The sequence below is a fragment of the Argiope bruennichi genome, chromosome 7, assembly GCF_947563725.1.
Source record: "Argiope bruennichi chromosome 7, qqArgBrue1.1, whole genome shotgun sequence".
Classification (NCBI taxonomy): Eukaryota; Metazoa; Arthropoda; class Arachnida; order Araneae; family Araneidae; genus Argiope; species Argiope bruennichi.
In genome coordinates, this window is record NC_079157.1 from 96762031 (window position 1) to 96786071 (window position 24041).

Here is a 24041-nt window from a genome sequence, read left to right on the forward strand (position 1 = left end):
AATGTTTATACGTCTAATATGCCTAATGAAAAATCTTTAGTGCAGAATATTATGATGAGCAAAATCATTTAAGTGTTATATCATTTCAGTTAAAAAAAAATCAAGTGACTTTTAAAAATTTTGATCCAATGATAATTGATCAACTGTCCAAGATATTATTTGCAATAAAATAAACTTTTTTTTCACAAATGCTGATAATATTTTAATGAATATTTATAGACAGTAAAAATAATCTGCTTTTCATCCACTAAGAGCTTTTGAATCAAATAGCGATATAAATTGTGAAGCATAAGCTTTAAAAAATTTTTCTAGTGTTTTTTCAGACTTCATCTAACATTTCTGCCAATAGTTCTTATATATTTTTGTTCTTCATTAATAAAAAAATATATATATATATACATCCAACAATGAGATAAAATTACGCATTACTTCGTGAAGGTGTGTGTGTGTGTTAAACTATATTGAGTATCTATAATTTTACTCCTTGAGGAAATACTTAAATGGTTCGAATTTAATTGTTTAAAATTTCTCTTGAAATAATTTTTGAAGTTTTGAAAAATTGGAGGAAAATGGATCACATTGAAATCTGTATTATCGAAAAATAACTCATTGGTCTATATGATGTAGCATACAATTTATTTTTGCTCTGTTTATTTCTTTATTTGGAGGTGAAAAGCTGCTAGAATTATCTTAATTTTTGATAAATCCTTTAGCAAGTCAAAAATTTTGAAAATTGTGCACTTGATCAAGATTAGTGATTTCAGATCGCTAATGTTCGCCATTTAAGAAAACTGACAGTCACACAGAAGCATTTTCTGATTACTAATTTATATATTTCTATTGTTATTTATCACCGGTGCTTAATCTGTAATGTCTCAGGTGAGTTCAACGAGAAACAAGAATTGTAAAACTAAATTTCATCGTTTGAGACAACTTTTATATGTTTACGTTGTGAGAAATTCGTCGAAGTGAAATTCCATTTGCATCTTTCAGCGTCGATAAGTCAAATTAAATTCATTCAAAATGCTACTTTGCTATCTTTTAATTCATCTCCTTATCGAAAATCAGCAGGAAAATTGCTTTATCAACACATCACATATATATAATGATTCGTCTTATGTTTTCTATCTTTTAACGCATTACAAATGTGTTATTAAATTCGCTTGTCTCATGATGTGACTTTATGATATAGCTGCTTTTTCAATTTACAATATCATAATTAGTAATTTTTATTATAAATTGAATATACATTACTGTAAAAAAATATATTTAAGATAGGAGCTGTGATTTAAATGGTGATCGTAAAAATGTCAAGCATTTGTAAATAAGTCCGTAGGGTCCAAATTTGCGAACTGTATCAATTTGTCTGTTTTTTGCAATAAATGATTACTAGGAAATTCATATAACATTTAAGAGATTCAAACTTTTTGTCTGTAATTTCTGAAGCTCTATTCGTCCTTTCGATTTTTTTTTTCTAATTTCTTTTTTCATATAAAAAATATGTAACAGAAAATGTATTTAATGTCAACGCAATGCGTTTGATTATAAATGCATTAACTAAAACAAATTGCTTTTATAAACCCTAAAAGTTTTTGAAAGTAAAGTTATTCCGAAGATAAGCTATTAAAACTGTAAAGTTTATTTTTTAAATTTTAAGTGTATAAATAGAATTTCGGCAATAATATGCAACAAAGTTAAAGGCGAAAAACTTCAAAATTGATTTCAATGATCTACAATGATTTAAACAATTTTTAAATCACTCGATGGTGATTTTGAATAATGCTATTGTAGTGAAATGTTGCGAAACATTTCATTATTTAAAAACTTTCCTTTAGTAAGCAATTTAAATGTTAATGTGCAAATGTTTTCCTTTAAACAAACGGAATTCCAAGTCATACTTGAAGTATACGGTGCTGGTTTGATGCATAGAATTGTCCCCGTAATATATTATTTGTACATAAAAATAACATTTGTACATAAAAATAGTAATTATACTCAAATATTTTCTAGTACTATAAACTATGAAAACTTCGAAAGTTTAAGGAAAAATTGTTTGATTTTCTAGTAAGTTTCTGAATCATGCAATAAAGCCATGCAAGATTTAACCATAACAGGAAACATTGAAAGAAAACCTCCTTTTTGCAGACTTTAATGCTTAATGTATGCTTACAAGTTTTAATCAACGCTTAAGCTTTCAATCAGATCAATAAATATTTTTAGTTGTCAACTTAATTGGTTCGGAAAGGTCATCATTTAAATCTAAGTAAAATTACTCTTTTGTTTAAACCCGAGGATTATTCCACTACTAAATCATATATTTTTAAATTTTATATTTCGGTTTAATGATACAAATTGCCAAAGTTGCATTAAAAATCTAGATAAATATTCAATTTCTCAAACTAATAATTTTCTTTTCTAGAATTTCATGTTCACTTTATTCCGACTCGGAGTTTCTGGGCTTGTATGATTAGTAGTGCTAAAGACACCTTAATAAAATATAAACCTTAAATAAATATTTGTTTGAAATTGTCATATTTTTATGAAACTGAAAACGAGAATAATGGATTGATTGTTTTCAGTTTTTTTGACACATGGCTAGTTTACAAAAGTGTTGACAGAAAACTGATGCAAAGCTGCCCGACAGTTTCTTTAGGGAATCATTTGTCTGAATCTGTTCACATTTCATTAAATGCATTAATTTCATTAAGTTGATTTTTATTTCATTTCCTAAGCTAAACTGAAACACATTTTTCTCTTTAACAGAAGATTCATGAACTTAATGATGAAAATAAGGATCTTCATAGAAGAATCAAGGAGAAGGCCATTAACACGGTAAGAATTTTGTTGTTTTTCCTGACTTTTCTTTCCTTAAAATATTGTACTTACGCATCCAGTATGCCATTAAGAGAACTTCAATTCAGATCTTTCCGCCTCGATTCAAATAAACTGTATCTACTTATTATTTTTCTGTGGTTTTATCATATCAATTAGAATTAGAAAAAAAATATCTAAGCTTAACCAGAATGTTATGCCCAAATTTAAGAGTAGTAGCATTTGAAGGGAAATAAAAAAAAATCTTAAATAGTGAGTTTAATATTGCCTCAAACTGTATAAGAATACATTCTTACTGTAAAGTAATGATATTCTGTGCATTAAAATGTTATGCTTTTCAGAATGATTTTGGTGTTCAAGCCGAACTCCCATTTGATGCAGCACCTGATGCAGCTCCCCAAGCTGCCCCTGATGCAGCCGCTGATGAAGCACAGCAAGCCGATGCAGCACCTGATGCTGAACCCATTGAAGCACCATTGTCACCACCCCAAGTGCCACAAGCACCTCGACGAAGAGCAGCAAATATAAGGGTAAGATTGCTTTTATAATTATAACAGATAAATGCATGAATATTTGAACATTTATATTAGCACTTCAGTTAGTATTATTCACTACGATTGTGTGTCTGGGATTTTCCTATAAATCTATACTTATATACAACTTATTGCATCTAGATTGTGACTTGTGTAAGCTTTTTTTGTTTTAATGAAACGCTTTTACTTTTGCTTTTATGGTTTTGCTGTCCTTTCGAAGCAATTAAATTTCGAATGATCTTGTTTAGTGCCGATTCTTGTTTCTTCTGATTTTGTTTTGTGATTAGTTTATTTTGTTTAGCATCATATAAGGAATAACATAAAGAAAGAGATTCAGGTCTATATAAACTTTTATTGTGAAGAAAAACCTTGAACATTTTAATACATTTAATCTATTTAGCTTCATATAAAATAAACGAATTTATAATAGATTTCTTAATTAAATATCATTAAACGTTCCTTTTTAGTGTGAATGCATACCTTTACTTTTAAAAAAACCGTTCTTTTGTGTAAGAGCATCTTTAGTAAAAGTATCCCACGAGAAAGGAATAAAGAAACAAGAGCTATTGCCTTTAATACTGGAGAATATTAAAGTTTTTTTCTAAAAATACCACATTATGATTTGTCTTTAACATCAAATGAAACTAAATTGGAAATATTTCGTAATGTGGAAGTAGATAAAAATTGAAGCAAGACCGCCTAAAACTTTTCCTAAAATCAGTTGGTTTCTTTGAATATTAAATTTTCAAATCATACCATCATTATATTACCATACATCATGTATAACGTATCGATATTATCGAAAGGTTTCAATTCGATATTCTGACGAAAATTTCAGATAAATCTGGGTACAAAAATCATTTTTGAAAATATCTGCCTACGAAAATGATAATTCAAATATTTTGAGCTAAAATGAGAATTTTTTGTATGGTATCTGCACTAAATTTGTGTTCGACTTCGTTCAAAATTTGAAATTATTAAGAAATCCCCCCGAGCAATCCACCAAAGTTATAGCAATTACTACAAACTGAAAAGACATAGAAAATTAATTAAAAGTTCACTTCTGAAGTGTATATATAACAAATTTGGTACCAAATCAAACAAAGAGTTGATTATTGTCAATCTTTACTTCCCCAAGCCATTGAATCCAATAACTCAAAGGTAATGAATTAGATGTTAAATTTCGTATGCAATTTAATGACTACGTTTGCAATTCTATAAAAAATGTGAGTTTAAATGAATCGGACTAAAGGTCACCCAAAACACTCTTGGTTTTATAGTGCTGCTTTATTAATCGCATCCTAATGATTAAACACCAAAAACTCATCTATTCTTGACACAAATATTCTTCACCAATAGCGTAATATACACAAGTACATCTATTTATATACGAGAGAATCTCTCCGCTGATAATTATTAATTTTATATAACTTATTGAATGCAATAAAGTCCGATATTTCTACCAAATAAAACGTTGTTTTATCTTTTTTTATAAGCATCGTAAAAAGATTGTCAGAAACCGAATAGTTCTATATTTAATCAACCTTATATTTCAATCGTATAATGTAAGGTAATATTGATATATATTTCTTGATTACTTTAGATAAAGTACGGAATTAAATCTAAAACAGAAGGTCTTGTTAAATAATTTGCTTTTCTAGTCCTTTTTTGTTAAATAGAAGCAATCATTATGAATGAAGGCAAATCACTCTCACGTGAAATGAAAAACATACTATTAAATATTATTTCTCCTATGAAAGGTGAAAAGGGATGTAATTACAGTTTCAAATTAAAGGTGCAATTAATTGTCACATAATAATCATACTGATAGTGTTGCCATATGTACCGATCCTTTTGTACAATTTAAGGAGCTATTGGTGCCAAAAAGAAAATTTAGAAAAAGACGTGGATATTCACAATTTGCATATTTTGAATCCTTTAGCAGTTTCTAATGCCTAAGGAAGTAAAAATCAAATAAGTCTTTACTTCAATTGAGAAAATCTTACAACAAGGTGAAAATTTTAGGGAAAATAAACGTAACTGAAATAAAATATAAAAATACCCTAGAGTACAATTTGATGCAGCATATAAGCACCATTATTTCTTTTACGTTTTACCATTTAGAACTTATCAGAAATTCAAATTTATGTGTCAGAAAACCACCGTGTAGACGCATCGGAGAGTTTTTCATTCGAGGAACGCTTCAGGCCAGTGAACAAGATCGAACAGGATTGGTGAATACTCTCATACTTTTTATGGGTGTATTTTGTAACATAATGCAACCGGATTTCTTTCTGATGTGGGAAAAAAATCCTCTTCATTTGTTTGACATCATTTCGAGGTTCAAATGTCGCCGAAGCTTTGACAAGCTATATTAATATCAAAATTGGTATGAAATATAAATAAAAACATGCGATTGCAAGCTGATCAATGTTTATTTCATTGATCCTTGTGATCAGAAATTGGTGTAATAGCGATTATTTCATAGATACTGATCGTGTAATCACAAATGACATTAAATAATTATTGTCATTTTAAAAGATTCCATTAAGCATTATTATCGATATAAATGATCAAAGATTATAAAATAGCTTGCATCTCCTTTTTAATTGCTCATACTTTTCCGCATCAAGTGACATCATGGTGCCCAGATATATAAAAATATACTACCGTATGTTCAACCTAAATATTACAAATGTTCTAATCTACCAAAATTAGCAATTTTTTTATGTTTTTTGTATAAAAACATCAGGAATACTTACCGCACAACTTTTTCATATATTCCTTAATAAAGGAGTTAGCTATCTCCTCCGCACGCATAAAATTGTGGCAGGATCATCAATTCCACAAGTACCGTGATATTCATTTTGATTCCCACGCATGGCAGTTGCATACTTTGAAGTAAAGAGAGCTGATAGCTGTATATCAAATGAATGACATTTTCAATGAACAATTTCAAAATATCGATCCTTGACGTGAATTTAGCATTTTTACTAAATGTAATGTGAGATGTGGTTCTCGTGTTATTGATTAGGAGAAAAAAATTAGTAAAGATCATTCATTGACTTTTCCATGTTTGTCCTGTTGATTGATGGGTAATAGCTGTAATGTTAAAGGCAATTGTTTTACCACATGATTAGGAAAAAAAAACATTCTAGCGCAAAATAATTGCAAAGAATTGCTGAGACCCACTGCAAAAATCGTAAATATATTTTGGCTTATTTTTCCATTCAATTGAAACTAAAATTTAGCATATAACTACAAATGCAATCGGAAGATCACGTGTCAAATTTCATTTAGGCTATTGCATTTTTGTGTTATTACATGCATATGTACGCGAAAGTATAGACATAAATGGTCAATCTTTAGTCAGATTAAGATGCAACTTTGATACAAATCGATATTTTGGAAAACACACACACACACACACACACACACACACACACACACACACACACACACACACACACACACACACACACACACACACACACACACACACACACACACACACACACACCTGTGAACTGAAATTTGAATGCGTAGCTTTTATAACATTTTATACTTTTCACGTTGCGTAATTATCGTGTTCACTTCGAATTCGAACAGTTGGGCAGACTAACTTTCTCTGAATGGGTTTCGCTTAAAATTTGATGAGTTTACAAATTCGGCCTGAAGTTCCATATCAAACTTCAATCACATAGTTCAAAGCTTTTCATTTATCATATTCAGTCGCTTATCGACAGATGTAATTCAAAAGATATTTAGATATTTTTCGAATTTTGGGTTGCCTGAAATTCTGGAATTTTTCAATCTGGTGTTCGAAATTTTCTATGATTATAATACTTTTCCTTTTATATATTTCGAATAAGAGAAAGTAAATTCAGTAAATTTTGAATACAATACAAAAAAAAATATAGGATGAATAATTTTTGTACTTTTTTTTTCAACTTACCAATTCGTTGAATTTTTATTATGAAAATTCGAATATTTTCTTAATTTTTTCAGTCTGTATACCTGACATTGAAATAGAGAACAGTTAAAGTTCTTACTATCATATTACAATACACACTTTTAAAATTAAATTTTTTACAAAATAATCAGTTTTTGTATGAATTTTTAAAATAATGAATATTTATTGAAACAATGAAAGTAAATTTCAAAAAAGACTTACTCTAATATGGTGAGCGAAACGAAATATCCCAACAAAATCATAAAAATGATAAAAACTAGAAGTTGAAGAATAGAGAAGACCATAGGCTGTGATTAAAATGTTCGCATGCCAAAGAAAATGAATTTCAAAAAAAGAAACCGAATCGAAGAATATTTATATTAATCATTAAAATTTTTTTACCGCTATAGAAAGCAGAATTGGGAAAAAAAAGAATCGGGTAGAATCAAAATTTAAATAGTTTCCCATCAATATCTATTCATTGAGTGATCCTAACTTAATGCCAGTATTTTGAAACTGGCCGTGAATTTAAGAAATAAATAGCTCAATATTTTGATTTTTCAGCTCAAATGCAAATGTATGTTATAAAAATGGCACACATGTGTGAAAAAACAGAAATATCGCAAAAGCGTTGCAAATGTAGATAATTTTTATTGTTTCTTTTTCTATAGCGTATTTCTTTCCATATCTTCAGATTTTCCAATGCACTGAATGATCCCCTATCTTTTCAGTTAAGCATAACTTATTCAAATTTTAAAGATGCTGCCACGCAATTTTTTCATAAAGATGTAATTAAAATAAAAGGCAAAATTATAAAAAAATTTGTTTCGAAAATTCTTTAAAATTAAAATGCGTGAGTTTTTGTATACCACGAGGACTCTTTATTATAAGGCTATTTTACCCATCTCATTTTAAATATTTTTGGGTTTGCAATATCTATTCCATCTCGAATAGCCTGGCAGCAGAAACTTATGTTGAACTTTTTAGAGGATTTCATATATTACAACTGTATTGCCTCTCTAAGAAATGTTAGAAAAATTTAGTCTTAGTTGCATTTTTTATAAACTCAGACCCGGCAAACGTTGTTCTGCCATATAAATTTTTTCTAGTGACTATTTTGGTTGTTAATTAAAAAATAATGAATGTATGTAAGTGTGTGGGGACGAGATCCATAAAAGAGGATTGGAGCGCTATAGACGATCTCCGATAAAAACAAACAAACAAACAAAAAAAAGGCACCAAACATTCATTTCTCAATACAATGTATTTCAATAACGTAATAAACATATACATTGTTTGATCTCTTAAAAATGAAACGTAAAGTGAAAAAAGTAATATATCTCTTATCCTAAAGTATAAAAATGAAATAAAGAAAATCAATATTCATTTCGAAGATCAATTGAGTGTACGATATTTTTTCAGTCCGTCTTTAGCCAACACAAATAAGCTCGATGGTTTTCCCAAACGAGAACATGCCACGTATAATTGTTCGTGTAAAAACTTGGTGTACACGAATCGAAGCCGCAAACAGACATCGTTTGGCCTTCCGACTTATTGTCATTGCGAATGCCAATCTAATTTAAAAGCGTTTGAATTCAATTGACACGTCTGTGAGAATTATTGGAATTCATGGTAGTAAAACATTTTCGGCTTGGAATTTGCAGTTCAAAATGGTGGCGTCAATAACGTTTTTCATCAATTTTTAAATGACCAATCGCGTGCCATTTCAGAACCGTTGTGGTTCAAATTCCGAAGTAAAATAACCGGAGATCCAACTTTCAGTCGCAGAAGGTGTGGTGACATGCCTGGCAAATCCATTGAGTTCAAAAACTCTGTTGAATCATTTACAGCTTCGTTAGGATAGCAAACTGTATGATACCAAGTCCCTGACAACGACTGCTGTATCTTGAAGTTTAAATCGTCGACGTTTACATTCTTTGCTGCCAAAATGGCTCTTTTTGCCAGCCATGCATGATTTATGTATTGTGTGCATATATCGGGAAATATGCGGTCAATGAGAATCAACGATAGTGCAGAAATTAGTGGGCAATTTTATGCATCCAGTATTTTCATAGACAGCAACTTTTTTTATTGTCGATATCTAACAATTGGTCCAAGAATGTATCAGTAGATGGATCTTGTAGCATTTGGACGCGCATGTTTATTTTTAGCTGGACTTTTTCCACATTACGCCACGATGACGTTGATTTCAAGCAAGCGTTGATCTCATCAGCGTACGTTGAACGTGGAATGGCGGGATATTGACACGCTAAATATCTAGCGTTATGAAATATACTTTACGACCTATTCTCATCTACCAAATACACATAAAATTTTTTATAAAAATCAATCGAGCCGTTTCGGAGGAGTACGAACACCAACACCCTGACACGAGATTTTTATATATTAGATTTAAATGAACGAATATATTATGAATTCTTATGTCAGTTAATGTTTCACCCAGCGTATTAAAAAAGTATTTATGCCAAAAAAAACATTGCTTAATATTAATACTTTATTTCAAATTTTATTTTTACAGTAGCAGCAATATTTTAGCAATAAAAAGATCTAGATTAAAACAATCAAATAGTTGGTTATTTTAACTTGCAAAACAATAAAATAAAAACAACCTAACAGTTTTCGTATGTGATGATGGAATTGGAGCGCATAATAGAATTTTCAAGTTCTTTATGAATATACATTATGCACTAATCCTAATCAATATTGCTTGTCCTTCTTTCTGTAAACACAGTAACTCGAAGGTAGAGTGACGTGGATGTATTAAATTTAGAATTTTTTATTTCACAAAGAATGCAGATTTCTGTGTTGTAATTTGTGAATTGGCTGCCATCAGTGTGTATATTTCCAGAATATGAAAACAATTACTCAGCAATGCAATTACTTAGATTATCGAAGATAATATCGTGTTGTGAGAAAATGTGTAAACATGTGCCAAATTTTTAACTGGAGAAATCGGTAGAAATCACACGATCAAATATTTGAAACAACGTTGTCTTGAAATTCCAACCGCTTTCAAAGTCATCCATTGTTGGAAATGAAGGAAAATAATTTTAGAAAGTTTTGAATTTTAGAAAAAAATTTACGACTGTAAATATCTTGAAAAAGATATTTATTTTTAATAATTTTAAATTACAATTTGTAAATCTCTTAATTTTAAATTACGATATTTACAAAGTACATATCACCACTCTTCAAAGTAATATGTGCCAGGTTTTCTAATAAGCACATATATACATTTTTCCAGGTTTTCAGGTACTTTAAATCAAAACGGTATAGGCTATAGAGCGCGCAAAATTTTATCTTTATTAGTAAACATTATAGAATTCGTGCTTGTTGCTACATGCCACAACATGATTCATTGTCGGCGTCTTACAGGAAACGATAATAAGGGGGAAATGATCAGAACCCAACACATTACTTTAGTAAATCAGGAATTCGAAGGGAGATTTATTGCCCTCTCAACAGTATAATTATATATTTCGAGAACATGTTCATTTAAACTTGTTTATTGATTGTAATATGCTTAGATTTATTATTCAGTCTAACTTGTATTTGATAATGTTTGTTCTCAGTCAGATATTCAATTTCCCTTTTCAGAGAGCCAGGGCTGATCCGCCCTATAAGTTGTATAAATACAAGAAGAGGAAGAATAATCCAATTCCACTTGATGATATAGTAAGTACAGTGCTATTGTTAGTTTCCAATGTAGATTATTGTTTGCTTATTAAGCTGATTTCTGCCACTTGTGTAATAATTTAAAGACCAACAAGACATCTAATTGCATCATTGTCAATTCAAAATTTTAATCTTTAAAAAGGTAAAACTGAAGGAAATATTTCACTTTTTTGCCTAGTGTTCAGAGTGAAAAATATTAATTCAATTATTTTTAAATACATGTTGCAAACACGGATGCATGAGATTAAATTGAAATATGGAAGCTCTAGTTAGAATATTTTAGCAGGATTCAAAAAATTTCTTCTTTTGTATACAGAAAACGAAATTGATTTTTCTTTTAACTTTAATGAATTTTTAAAGTAGAAAAGAACTGCACTTACTGGAAGTTGAAATTGTTGAAATTTTAACGAAAGCTTATTTAAATTTTCAGTTTTGAAAAATTAGAATTTTTTAGCGTAAACTTGCGAGAATTTTTCTTCAAGTACAGTGTCTAAAAATTTTAATGTTTCATGTCATAACTTTATTTTAAGAAAAGTAGGGATATTGCTGATATTTTTTTAATTGACTCCTTATTTAAACTAAAATGTAATGTTTTGCATTAGCATGTTTTTCAAAACTGTTGTTGCACAATTTTTGGGAGTATTGAAAGAATGAATTTCAACTGCACTCTCCTAAACTCAGTATTAGAACATCTTAAAATCATTTTCTCAAATTCGCAAGACTACAATACGATTTCTGGTGAATGAGATTGAAATTCAATCAAGTAATCAATTGATAAGTTTTTAAAAAAATAAGATATTATTTCGGCATTGTATTTCTCGTTCTTTCTTTTCTCGTTTATGACAAAGTTTCATATATCTTTTACATCTCTTCTTTATTAAAAATGAATGTGTGGGTGAGAATGGGTGTTCTATATACCGTACAACTCTACCTAAAGCTACTTAACTTGATGCATAGATTTTAGAATATTTAAAATTTTTAATTTCAATATTCAATTGTGGATCAAAGCGTTTCCGTTTATCTATGAAATACTTACTGGTTTTTCGTCTCTTTTGTCCTAATTTAAGGGTATTATATATAAACTTTAAATAAGAGATAAGATTTTAAACACCATGAAAGTCAAAAGATAGATAATCCCAAATGTAATGTTTCTAGGGCCTCTGAGTAAATGTACTTTGACACTATTAGGGTGTGCTACAAACCAATGGACAAAAATGAAACTAGATTATTAAATTTTAGTAAACATTGACGTCTAACAATCTGTTGCTTAAAAAATGTTTTTCTGGAAATCGTGCATTAAGATAAGATTTCCAGTTTACTTGAAGCTAAACATTTTAAAACTTTTTAAGGCGAATCACCTGGACAACACAAGCGGATAATTACTAATAAAAACAAGCTTAGCATTGCTTGCCAGAATTTTGTCATTCTAAAAATCATAATACGTTAGCGAAGATTAATCACTGGAAAATTTTTTAATCTTGCAAAAATATTATCAATTTTTCTATCTGCAGTAAAATTGAATCTAGCTTACAAAAAATATTGTGTGGCAATAAACGCAGTGGCGGTTTGTTCACTCCCGATGCTGTGTTACGGCGCTGACTATCTCTTTTTAATTCTCATTGCATGATACTTATAAGCCTTTCCTGTCCGATAATGCAAGAATTTGACCGAATCTGTATTACACTATTCCTTAATCTTATTCTATAATCGCATTTGTGATTAGAAAATTTTGTTATTTCTCGTAGCATGGCGGAAAACAAATTATATCTAGGGTTCTGGCACCGAATAACCGCATTGGTGCTCAGTGCGCATCATATGCATATGCGCAAGTGAACTAGTAAAATCGCTTCTCTAGATGCTACTCCGAAACCAGACATTCCCCATACATTTAAAATACCTCAAAATGGCACTTTTTTTCTATCTTTAATCGCACCTAAATTCCTTGCTAGATTTTTATCATGCTTTAATGTTTAGACAGAGTTGATACTTAAAGCACTAACATTATTTTTTTTCTTTAAATGCCTTTAATCATTAGTTCTCATAAAATTGTTGAGAACAGCAAAGAAATTGTAATAGTTTGGAGCTGTTTTTTAATCTTAATTAAAAGCAGAAAAACGTTTTCCGTGCGCTTATAAAATTGTTTTATCGATGAATTCGCTCAAAGCGTTTAAGTCATAAATAAGCCATGGAAGGTTGCTTATTTACACTCATGTCCATAAATTAAGGATAATGCAAGTTCAGGAAAAGAAAGAATCAGAAGGAAAGCAAATGCGACTTATTTGTAAAGCCTATTTATAAAACAAAATGTAAATAGCAAAAAAAAGTTATATGTTGAATATCATTAATAAAAATTGCGATTTTTTTTGCTCCCTGGAGCAAATTAAAAAAAAAACTATTTACAAAAACCATATTACATGGTTGATATGATGGATAATACATAGCATGTCTCCCAGATGATGCAATACAGTCCGTACAGCGCCTAAACATGCTGAGTATCAAATTATCGATCTGATCTTGGGGACTATTACTCCACTCATGGAGCAATGCTCTACGAAGTTCCGGTAGACATGTAGGAGAGGGTTGACGGTCTGCAACTCGTCGGCCAAGCATATTCCACACATTCTGGAATTCAAGTCCGATTAAAGTCCGATGAGAATGATGGCCAGTTCATAAGGGTGATATCCTGCGATCGAAGGCATTCGTTTACGATGTTTGCAGAGTGAGGATGCCCGCTGCCATCCATAATCATGAATTCGGTGTCCATGGCGCCTCGAAACAAACGTATATATTGTTATAGAACGGCGTCCCGATAGATTTGGCCTGTCATTGTTACAATTTGCACATGCAGGTCGGTTCTGGAACCCAGAATAACTCAACCCCAAACGAGCAATTGTGCACCACCTTAACGGTATGTTTCAATGATGTTCTCTTGGTGGTAACGGCTACCTGGCGCTCTCCATATGTAAGTACGGCGAGAATCAGGACTTTTTCTTACGCCGCAGAATATCCCTGAACTTGGAATCTCTTGGATTTCCTGTCGGTTGAACGGATATGTGTGGGAGTATTTATTAAGGAAAAAAAATAGTTTACATATACAATACACATAAAAACAAACTATATAGAATATTATAATGATGGAGGTTTTCGGTGGGTAGTTTGAGTAGATGAAATCTATTGAAGTTAATATATTCTGGAGAAGAGCTTGGTTGAGAAATGAAACGAAAATTTATACTGGGTTTGGGTTGGAGAAATCAATTCCTCGTTCTGTTGTAGGAACTGCACAAGATTTCTAATCTTGACCTTGGACTTCTTGTTTCTCATAACGTTTGTTCCACCAGGTATTTTCTAGGTCGTGGTTGGGTTTTTTTGAGATGAAAAGATATGGCGAGAGGGCAGCTAGTGGCATAATGAAGAGGATCGCATACTTCGCCGCAACCACATTGATCCAATCCTTTAATATTGAATCTCTTGAAATATCAAGGGAAAGGGCCATGGCCAGTTGTAAAGATAATGTCAAGCCTTTTCGAAGATGATGGGTTAAATGACACTTTGGAGTTGATTTGATAGATGTTTCTGCCAATTGAGCCGTTGTACCCTTCTTGCCATCGTTGTAGGCTCAATTTATTTCGAATACTTTTCAGATGACTTTTAGGAGCTGGGTATTGATCGGGCGCACCTGCAAAAATGGCCTGTTTGGCTAGGAAATCTGCAGCCTTGTTTCCGTTGCTGCCCATATGTGCTTTTACCCATCCTAAATAGAACGTTGGCGGAGCAGAATGGCTTCAATTTCCTGAACAAATGGGCTTGTGGTGGAAAATGAGCTGATCGCTTTTAAACTGGACTCACTATCGCTCCATATTTTAACATTATGATTGAATTTTCTAACCCATTTACATGCTTCCCTAATGGCTAGCATCTCTGCCTGAAAGACAGAATTCTTTTCGTTCAGTTTGCCGAGCCACTGATGAGTGATTTGTTCGTTTGGAAAGACGCAGGAGGCAAAGACGGTTTTCCGTCGATTTTGGACTCATCTGTAATAATACCCGTCTTGTTTGTAATTCTTGTTTGACGAAAATTCTCTTTTCAAGAAGAAAGTCTGAGCTGAAGATCTTTGTGAGAGCATTTCATTTCGAAATTCTCAGGATGGAATGTTTTATTCTGAAAATGGCTAGGTAATTGCAGGCGACTTACTCTTACATAAGTAGCTTCTGCTTTCGCTTTGATGTGAAGTGGAAGAATTCCTTCTATAACTTGTAGTCCTGTCGTAGATGCTGTTCGAAATGCTCCAGAAATACCCAGGAGAACGTTTCTATGTATTGAGATTAGGATTCTTGGTCGACGGGATGAGAGAGGATAGGCCGAAGCTGATGCTGCATATAGGATCATTCTCTCGGCAACGGTGAAGTAGAGATGACGCCTGAATTTTATTTTAGACCCCATGTAGAGCCAGCAATTCTGCTGAGATTTTAATATAAGACATTCGCCTTTGTTTTGGTGTTGAGGAGGTGAGGAATCCAGTTATACTTATTTTCAATGGTAACACCGAGATATTTTAAAGATTGTTGTCTTTTTATTGTTAAGTTATTCCATTTAATAATTGGCCCGTTGACTAATTTGCTTATCAAGATATTACATGATTTTTCTGCAGAGATTTGAAGATGTTTGTCGGCCCAGCGCTTGAATATTGAGAGAGTATCCTGGGCGGCTGATTTCTATTTTACTCTTGTAGACTCGGATACAACTAAAACAAAGTCGTCTGCAAATGCCTGGAAGTGAATGTTGGGTGGCCATTTTTCTGAAAGAATTTCATTTGTGATAAGATTCCAAAAAACTGGTCCAGAACAAGATCCTTACACGCAACTTTTCTTCTGTGATCAGGTGGCAGTGTCTTGAGATGTTTGAAGAAGTACTTCTCTATTTTCTAGGACATCTTTGTTTCTGTAGTTTTTGAATTGAATTTAGGTTTATAGAGGCCATTGCGGATGGAATAGAATTGCAGATTATCGAAAGCTCTTTGGATATCTAAAGAAATTACCAGGGTGTGTTCGTTTTGCTGTTTGAAATTATAACTTTTTTCAATTAATTGCTGTATTGAATGGTCTGTAGATTTTCCGACCCTAAAACCAAATTGGTTTGAATGGAGCAAGTTATTTACTCTGAGGTGATGATTAAGTCTCTGAATGAAGAGTTTCTCAAGAGTTTTGCCAATGTGAGAAGAGGAGAGATGGGGCGATAAGAACTGATGTATGTTTTGTTCTTACCCTTCTTGTGAAACAGTATTATCATTCCTTTTTTGAGTGGAGTAGTGACGCATTGCAGTTGAAGGCTCTTATTGAATAGGGTTTGAAGAATATGCGGAAAATTCTTGTTAATTTCTTTCAATATTGTATTGTCTATGGAGTAAAAACCTGGTACTTTTTTAGGTGGGGCTTTACGAAAGACTTGTTTTATTTCGTTTTTTGAAAATGGTGGTTAAGGAATGAAAGGACTATTCGGGATTTCAGGAAAAGCAGCATTTTGGGCTTGTGGGTAAAGAGCCTTGAGAATTTCTTGTGAAAATGTATTGGGTTCCCCTATGTTGAAGCTCCCCAAGAGCTTGAAGAGTTCTGAAGGTGGTTTGGCGTTTTTGATGTATGCTTTATATGGTATACTATATAGGTTTGTTGAAGGATACAGAGATTATGGAAGTAGGACCGTTTTGCTTTTATGTTGGCCTTTTTGAATTCTTTTCTTTTCTTTGATTCTCTTTCTTTAAAATGTTTTTTGAGAGACCCTTGTGAGTGTTGTGCTCTTCTTAATGCCCTGAGATCCTGTTTGTTAATTTCGAGCTCCTGCGTCCACCAGTTAATGCTATGTTTAGTCTTGACTTTTTTTTACCTTGTAAGGTGCTTTGAATGCCTTGACGATTTTAAGCTGTAAATTAAATGCGGCTACCGAGAGATCTTCGATTCTGAGAGGAGGCTATTGTGTTTAGAAGCTCTGGGATTTTTGTGCTGAGTTGCTAAATCATTTTACTGTGACAGAAATATGCTATTTTAAAACGGTAGTAGCTCGAGCTTTTGCGTTGAGAGAAGATATGAATTTTGATGTATTTATGTTCGCTTATAGAGTAATCTTCGAGGACTTGCCAATTACAGATTTAGACGAGGTATGCTCCTTTGACGATTGAAAGGTCTGGCAACTTTTCCCATTGTTAGTTTCAAAAGTAGAGGGATAATTTCTGTCGTTTAGGAGAAACTAATGATTTGCTGCTAGGAGATCTTTCACTAAAGATCCTCAGACATTTTCATCTCTGTATTACTAGATTGTACTGTGAGCTTTAAGGTTTGCCCCAATGAGAGCCATTTCCTCTCCGATGCTATTGAGAAGAACATAAATGTCTTGTAAAGCTTCTGAAATGTTTGAATGTGGCGAAGAATAGGAGGAAATTATTGTCAGTGGGCCTTTATCCATTTGTATTTTAATTGCTATGAAGTTATCCGTAGAATAAAGAAAAACTGGGTTTCGACAGGAAGGAAGGGTGATCAAACCTTCTTTTTGGTTGTTGAAAAGCCATTGAGTCCATGAAGATGGAATTCCTGTGATTTTTCCTTTTAAGTAAGGTTTTTGAGCTAGTATTATATATGGAAGGAGGGCCATAGCCGCTTTAGAAAGGATTGAAACAGCTGTTTTTGATTTGGCTAAGTTGATTTGAAGGATGGTTAGACTAAGGTAGGATGAAGACTTAGAAGGCCAGTTGAAACCAGTAGGGAGTGAAGAAAAGGCTGCTGTGATGTAAATGGCGTAGAGCTTGAGTTGGAGCAATTGTTATTCATACTGTAGGGTCATTCGGTGCCTTGACATTTCTTTCAAATATGTGTGATATCTGTTGCGTGAGGCCGAATGGTCAATGTTGAATCATGCACATTTCTGCGTATTTTATTCATGGCAGTTAATGAATGATTCCATGTTGTTTCTGTACTTAGTTTGATGCTCATGGCCACAATGACCTCAGGCGAGAATCTTGCTGCTAGCTAAACTTGGAATCGTCGGAAATCATGACACAAGCCCTCTGTCGCTGTGTCCACAATGCATGCTCTCTACTCCAGCCTAACCACAGGCGACAATGAGTTGCAGAACACATCTGATAGGGCAACGATAATATAGATAAATCTGCCTTAAGCGTCTGGGCACGGTCTACTTTGAAACTGTTGTACCAGTGCGCGAAGAGAACTGACGAGACAGGTCTGATGCTGCTCTCCGTCTGTTTCTTTTGGCAGTAACTTCCAAATACCAGTCCTCAATCGGCGAAGGAACTCATGGGCGACCTGTACTGTAATATCTACTCACATTACCATCATCTTGGAATCGTTGCCAAAGGCTGGGGATGACACTCTAGTGATTCCAAATTCCTTTTGATACTTCCGGTAAGCTTCACCCACATTCCAGACGGCCTATAATTCTACCACGTAAAAAATAAACAAAGGCGTCCTTTGTGTCATAATTATACGGTTATTGCATTGAAAGACTTTTAAAGCGCTTGTTAACAATGTGAACTCTCGTCAGTATGACGAACTAACGGTGTCATCTGGTGTCTTCCTAAAATTTGCATATGGTTTTTGAAGATGTGTGTAGTCATTTTACGGGTGATATATGCATTTTAAATTCGATTTCCGAGTGACTCTAAACTATCCTTAAATAATAGACAAGAGTGTAATTGAATTCAGAACACGATTTTTAAATAAAATATTTATTTTCAGCTAATTTTGATAGTAAATTTATTAAGCAAAACTATCTAAAAGATTCTTTACTTCCCCGACAATTCAAACATTGAGAATCATATACAATATTCTTCCTGCGGTTTTATTACTAAAATTTTATTTAAGTATCAAATTTTGGAATTAACTATCTATTAATCTTTTCATTTCTCTGAAGACAATAACTTGTTATTGCAAGATAGTCAACTTTAATTTTACTATAAATATCATACGATCATAGATATTTAATTTCTGATATCTTTATATCGCATGGAAGTCCATATGTATGCAAGCAGAATATCATTTCTTCAACAGAAAAACAATGATAAATGACTTCTTGAAAGAGAAATTAATTTCACTAAATATGATTGTTGTGTCAATTCTGACTGCAAAATTCAGCGTGAAGAAGCCTATAACACATTCCCACTTCACTTCAGCAGATAAAATTGAATGAAAGTCGGATTGTGTTAATATTCGAAAAGCCGAAAGGAGAAACGTTCCGACTCGGTTAGACAGTCCAGGAAATTTAGCTTTTGAAAGATGTCTTTTTCAGCCCAACCGGAGTTTGAGTTGACGGACCCCACAGCATTAACATTAGAAATGCTTATTATTGAATATAAACATTAAAAAAAAGAACCACAATATTTGTATAAACATTTCTCAGAAATTAAAATTATATACTGTATTATTGATTTATAATATTTTTAATAGAAATCAATACAAAATTTTATAAATATAAAATCTCATTAAAAAATTATGTTGAAAATTTAAATGAGTTCAGAAATTCTTTGCTTGATCTTTTGAATGTGAGTAATAATTTCTATCTGGGCAACTCTTGTTGAAAATTCGCTTTCCAGTTTGGAACTCCCGTTTGAGACTGAAGTCCCTCCAAAACTGTTCTATTCGTATATAACAGAGAAAAGGAGACCGAGTTCAAAATCAAATGATAAAAGAACAATTTTACAATCACTATTTCGGTTTAGTTTTATAAATGCGTTTAGTTGCATAGTGACATGTGCACAATAATTTTAACATGTTCAATAAACAATGTAAACCAACTATTCACTTCATGAAAATGAAGGTATTTTAAATACAGTTGACAGAATTTTTCTAAATGAGAACTTCAAAATCATTAACATTATGTGAATATTAACATCTCGAAAATAATAGGTGAAGCTCATACGATATAATTTGGAATGACTTTGTCACAAATGGAGGTATTTACAAAGATATGTAATTCTTTTTCGCACCATAATTGAAAGCAAAAATTTTAAAGCAATTCTGCAAAGAACAATTTATTTGTGTGCTTTTGAAATCTGAATGTCCTACTATCGGATGTTCTATAATTGTACAGAATCTATTAGCCATCACTTTAGAAAAATTATTCTGATCAGAACATATCTAATATGCAAACTTTTCTATGGAAATGAACACGCAAAACAAAATTTAAATAAAAGAAATTCGATTGAATTCGGAATTCTTTACTAAATGATTAAAAGCTATAGAATAATTAAATGCGAGATCAAATTGGTGAAATAAATGTTTGCATTTTTTCTCATACAAAACTTTATAAATCTAAGACTAAACTTCTGGAATTGTACATTCGTAAATATTCGCTTATATCTCTTTTATAACATGCGATTGAAATAAGTGCTCTCTGAAAATTGAAAATGTAATTTTATTAAAATGATCATTGTATCTGTACATTTTTCTACTTACGTTTTGAATGCATGCGTGCTATAAAGATAATGATTTTATTAGATGTTATTTTACGGTCTTATTTTTTTCTTTACAGGACATGGATATTTTTAATACCATTATAAGTGATATTAACACACTATGGGAGGAGCTGACAAATGTAAGTGAAAACTCTTCTTGTATTCAATTTCCTATTAGACATTTAATTCCTTATTTGCAATTGAATAGAATTTTAAGTAAACCAACTTTTGACAATAATATGAAATTTCTTACAATTTTACGAAACTTTGACCGGTCATTTCATTAATGTGCCCTGTTATTACAGTTGCGTAACTTATTATTGAAGTGTTTTGTCTTTGTTTCTAACAGGAGATATTAAGTATAATTATATAAAATAATTTTAAACGAATATTTGATTGTTAAAAATGAAATATAAACGTTAATGTAGTATTTTATTACCAACAAAAATATCTCGAAAAGAAAGACTGGTGATAATGTAATATAAGTGATAAAATATGCTAGTTTTTATTTAAATTATATATTCAAATTGAAATAATCTTTAAAAACTACACTAAATGTAAATGACTGCAAAGAGAAGACGAATATAATTTTTCTAACGCCCCTAAGGATTTCTCAATCAACCATTTAAACCGATATATTTCACTGAAGAATATATTTTTAATAACATTTCAATCCTTTGAAAGAGGCCTTACAGAATCAAGACAGTCCCTAAGATATAAATTGCGTTGGGAGGGTGGATGTATTGACCAACGGTATTCATGCCATTTTTCTGGAGCATTACTTTGTCCACTATATTGAAACGATTTTAAACCGTGGAATCTCTATCTTTGTCGTGGAAGGAATTTTTCGTACGAAACACTCCAATTTCGTGAAACTGATAACTGGAAAAGTCAGTGTTGACGCGTTTTTAAAAATTGAAAAGAAACAATTCACGTCTGATGAAACTGTGCAGTGCTGAGCAATTTTATTGACTTTGTACCATCCTTCAAACTCTGTACCTACCTATCATACGTTTATTTCTTAATAATTTTATAAGGCTTATAGCGCTCGTTGCAACGATGCGGAGTTGTACTCCAATTCAAATTTAAAGGTTATTTGAAACTTTCGCTATCCGGTACTGTAAATAGAAATAATAAATTTAAGTCCCTAGAATTGGTTCTGTGTCTACAAATGAATTAAAAATTCAATGGTTTTCAATGTTTCCTTCAGAAATCGGTGAGTTCTGGTTTTGGACGATATGTGGCGCTGGTTTAATAACTGCTTCAAATTTTACCTTTTGGTATATGAAAGAAAAATAGATACATGACCTTCAAAGAAAACAACTTCAATATTTGAAAAAAAAATCAAACAAATCATCATTGGAGCTCTCCAAGCTAAGAAAACACATTTGCGATCTAATCGCTTGAATTTACAAAAATAAAATTTGGACTGTTACTTTTGAACCAAATTTGAAGGCAATATCGAATTTTGGATTCTTTAGGAATTTTCTCTTTCAGCCCTGATACATATAATTTTTAGTAAATTTCTCTGAAATGTGAGCATAATATTTTTGAATGAAATTCTTCAGTGATTTAACATTCTGTTGATTTGTATTATCGAGTGCTTGAAATGTAACTAAATAATTTCATTGATTTACTTCGGAAAATAAATTAATATTCTTATAAATATTACATTCTTCAAATTTTAAATTCAATTGGTCGAACGGAAAACAGTTAGACGTAAAAATGCATACTTGGTTCTAATCACGATTCTAAGAGATTCAAAACTTGAACTCGATACACGGTCACTGTGTTAATTAAACGAATTACTTTACGTGATGTCTTGCCTTGGATGAAATCGGTATTAAACCGTTTTTCGTTCATAAAAGTTTTCCACGACGTTTTTAATTTAACTACAAAGGAAAACAAAAATTATGCTTGATTATTAGCGGAACCCCAGCTACAGACCGAAGCATTAATTATTTTAATCCAGCAAGCAGTTATTGAAGAGCACATAAATGAAGCTTTCTTTGGTTTGCAATAGTAGAATGTTCCAAACTCCTCAAAATTTCAACTTTAACTAAAACAATCCTATATTATAAAGATAAACACTGGTTGACTTTCGTTTGCGGAGAAAAGTATTAGAATATTGTTCTAAATTAAAAAATATGTGTAGGATTTTTTAATTCATTGAAAATATAAACTATACGTCAAATATTTTAACAATAAAATGCTTTAGCGATTGAAGTACAACAAAAATTGCTTCAAAATATGTTTTGAAATTCTTGAATTCTCTGCATTGTTTATTTTTATACAGTAAAGTATTTATTCTAAATTTTAGTTTTGGATAGCATTCAACAGGTGTAAATGCAGATAAATAATCGGGGATAATGAAAAATGCCACAAGGAATAAATTTATGTAAACATGAGTAGTTTATAAGTAAAGCACAGACGGTAATGAGTAAAGAAATGAAATGCGAACCAAACAAGATTTAATTATTATATTTATTTGCATAATCTTAACTTTTCATACTCCTAAAAAAATTCTTCATTTCTTCCACAGAGAGACCCAGAAGCACCAAGAATTCCACTGGCAGTTTTCAGAAGAGTAACGGCGCAATTCGTCGGGGACCGCTCCTATCCATATTTCGAAATCGAACAACTACCACCTCTAGAATCCCCAGATACGAGTGAAACTAATATAAATACCATCAGACGGATATTCGAAATGGCGCAGCGAGTAGCCGAGTATGAAGGCAGAAAGCAAGTATCAGACAAGCACGTTCTAATAGGCATAAACACTATCGCGCGTTAAATAAATAAGAAAATGAAATTAAATCTCTGTGCTGCGCCAAAACAATTCTGTATAAAAAAAATATAAAAAATTTTGCCAATTCATTTCGAAAAAAAATTACGGTCCCCGAGAAAGAGAAGGAAATCTATAAAAAGAAATAATATTAAGATAAATTTAAAAACGTTCCAAATATCCATCGCTGCGTCCATAAAAATGAAACATATAAATTATAAAATGAAAACTGCCTTCTTTTATAACTGAGGAGGGCTCAACATAATCTTTAAATAATGTTCTTTTTATATTTACAAAGAACAAACATTTCACAAACTTCCATATTCTTTTCATCATTAAAAGGAAAACATTCATTTCTTTCTTTATTCCTTTAAAAACGAATCGTCTTCTCAACACTATTTTTTCTGGGTTAAAATCTTTTACATATATGGTGCATACGAATATATTCTATATAACTGGGCCAAATAGACCTACTTGTCAAATTTTACTTTACGTCATAAGATTCAATTTATTCTCTTTATTATTTGAAAAAAGAATAGTCTCCTCAATTATTGTTATTCTTGGTCGAAATGTATTTTATATAAGTGGTGCATACGGATAAATTCTATATAAGTGGAGCAAACACACGTCTTTGTCCAATATCATTCCAATTAATGAAATTGAGTTCCATAAAGGCTCACCAAAAAATTAATTCTTTACACAAAGAGAAAAAAAAATATAGCTTTGGCAATCACAACTGTTCGGCGTAGGTTTTAATTCATCGAAATTCTTTTTTAAATTCTTTATATG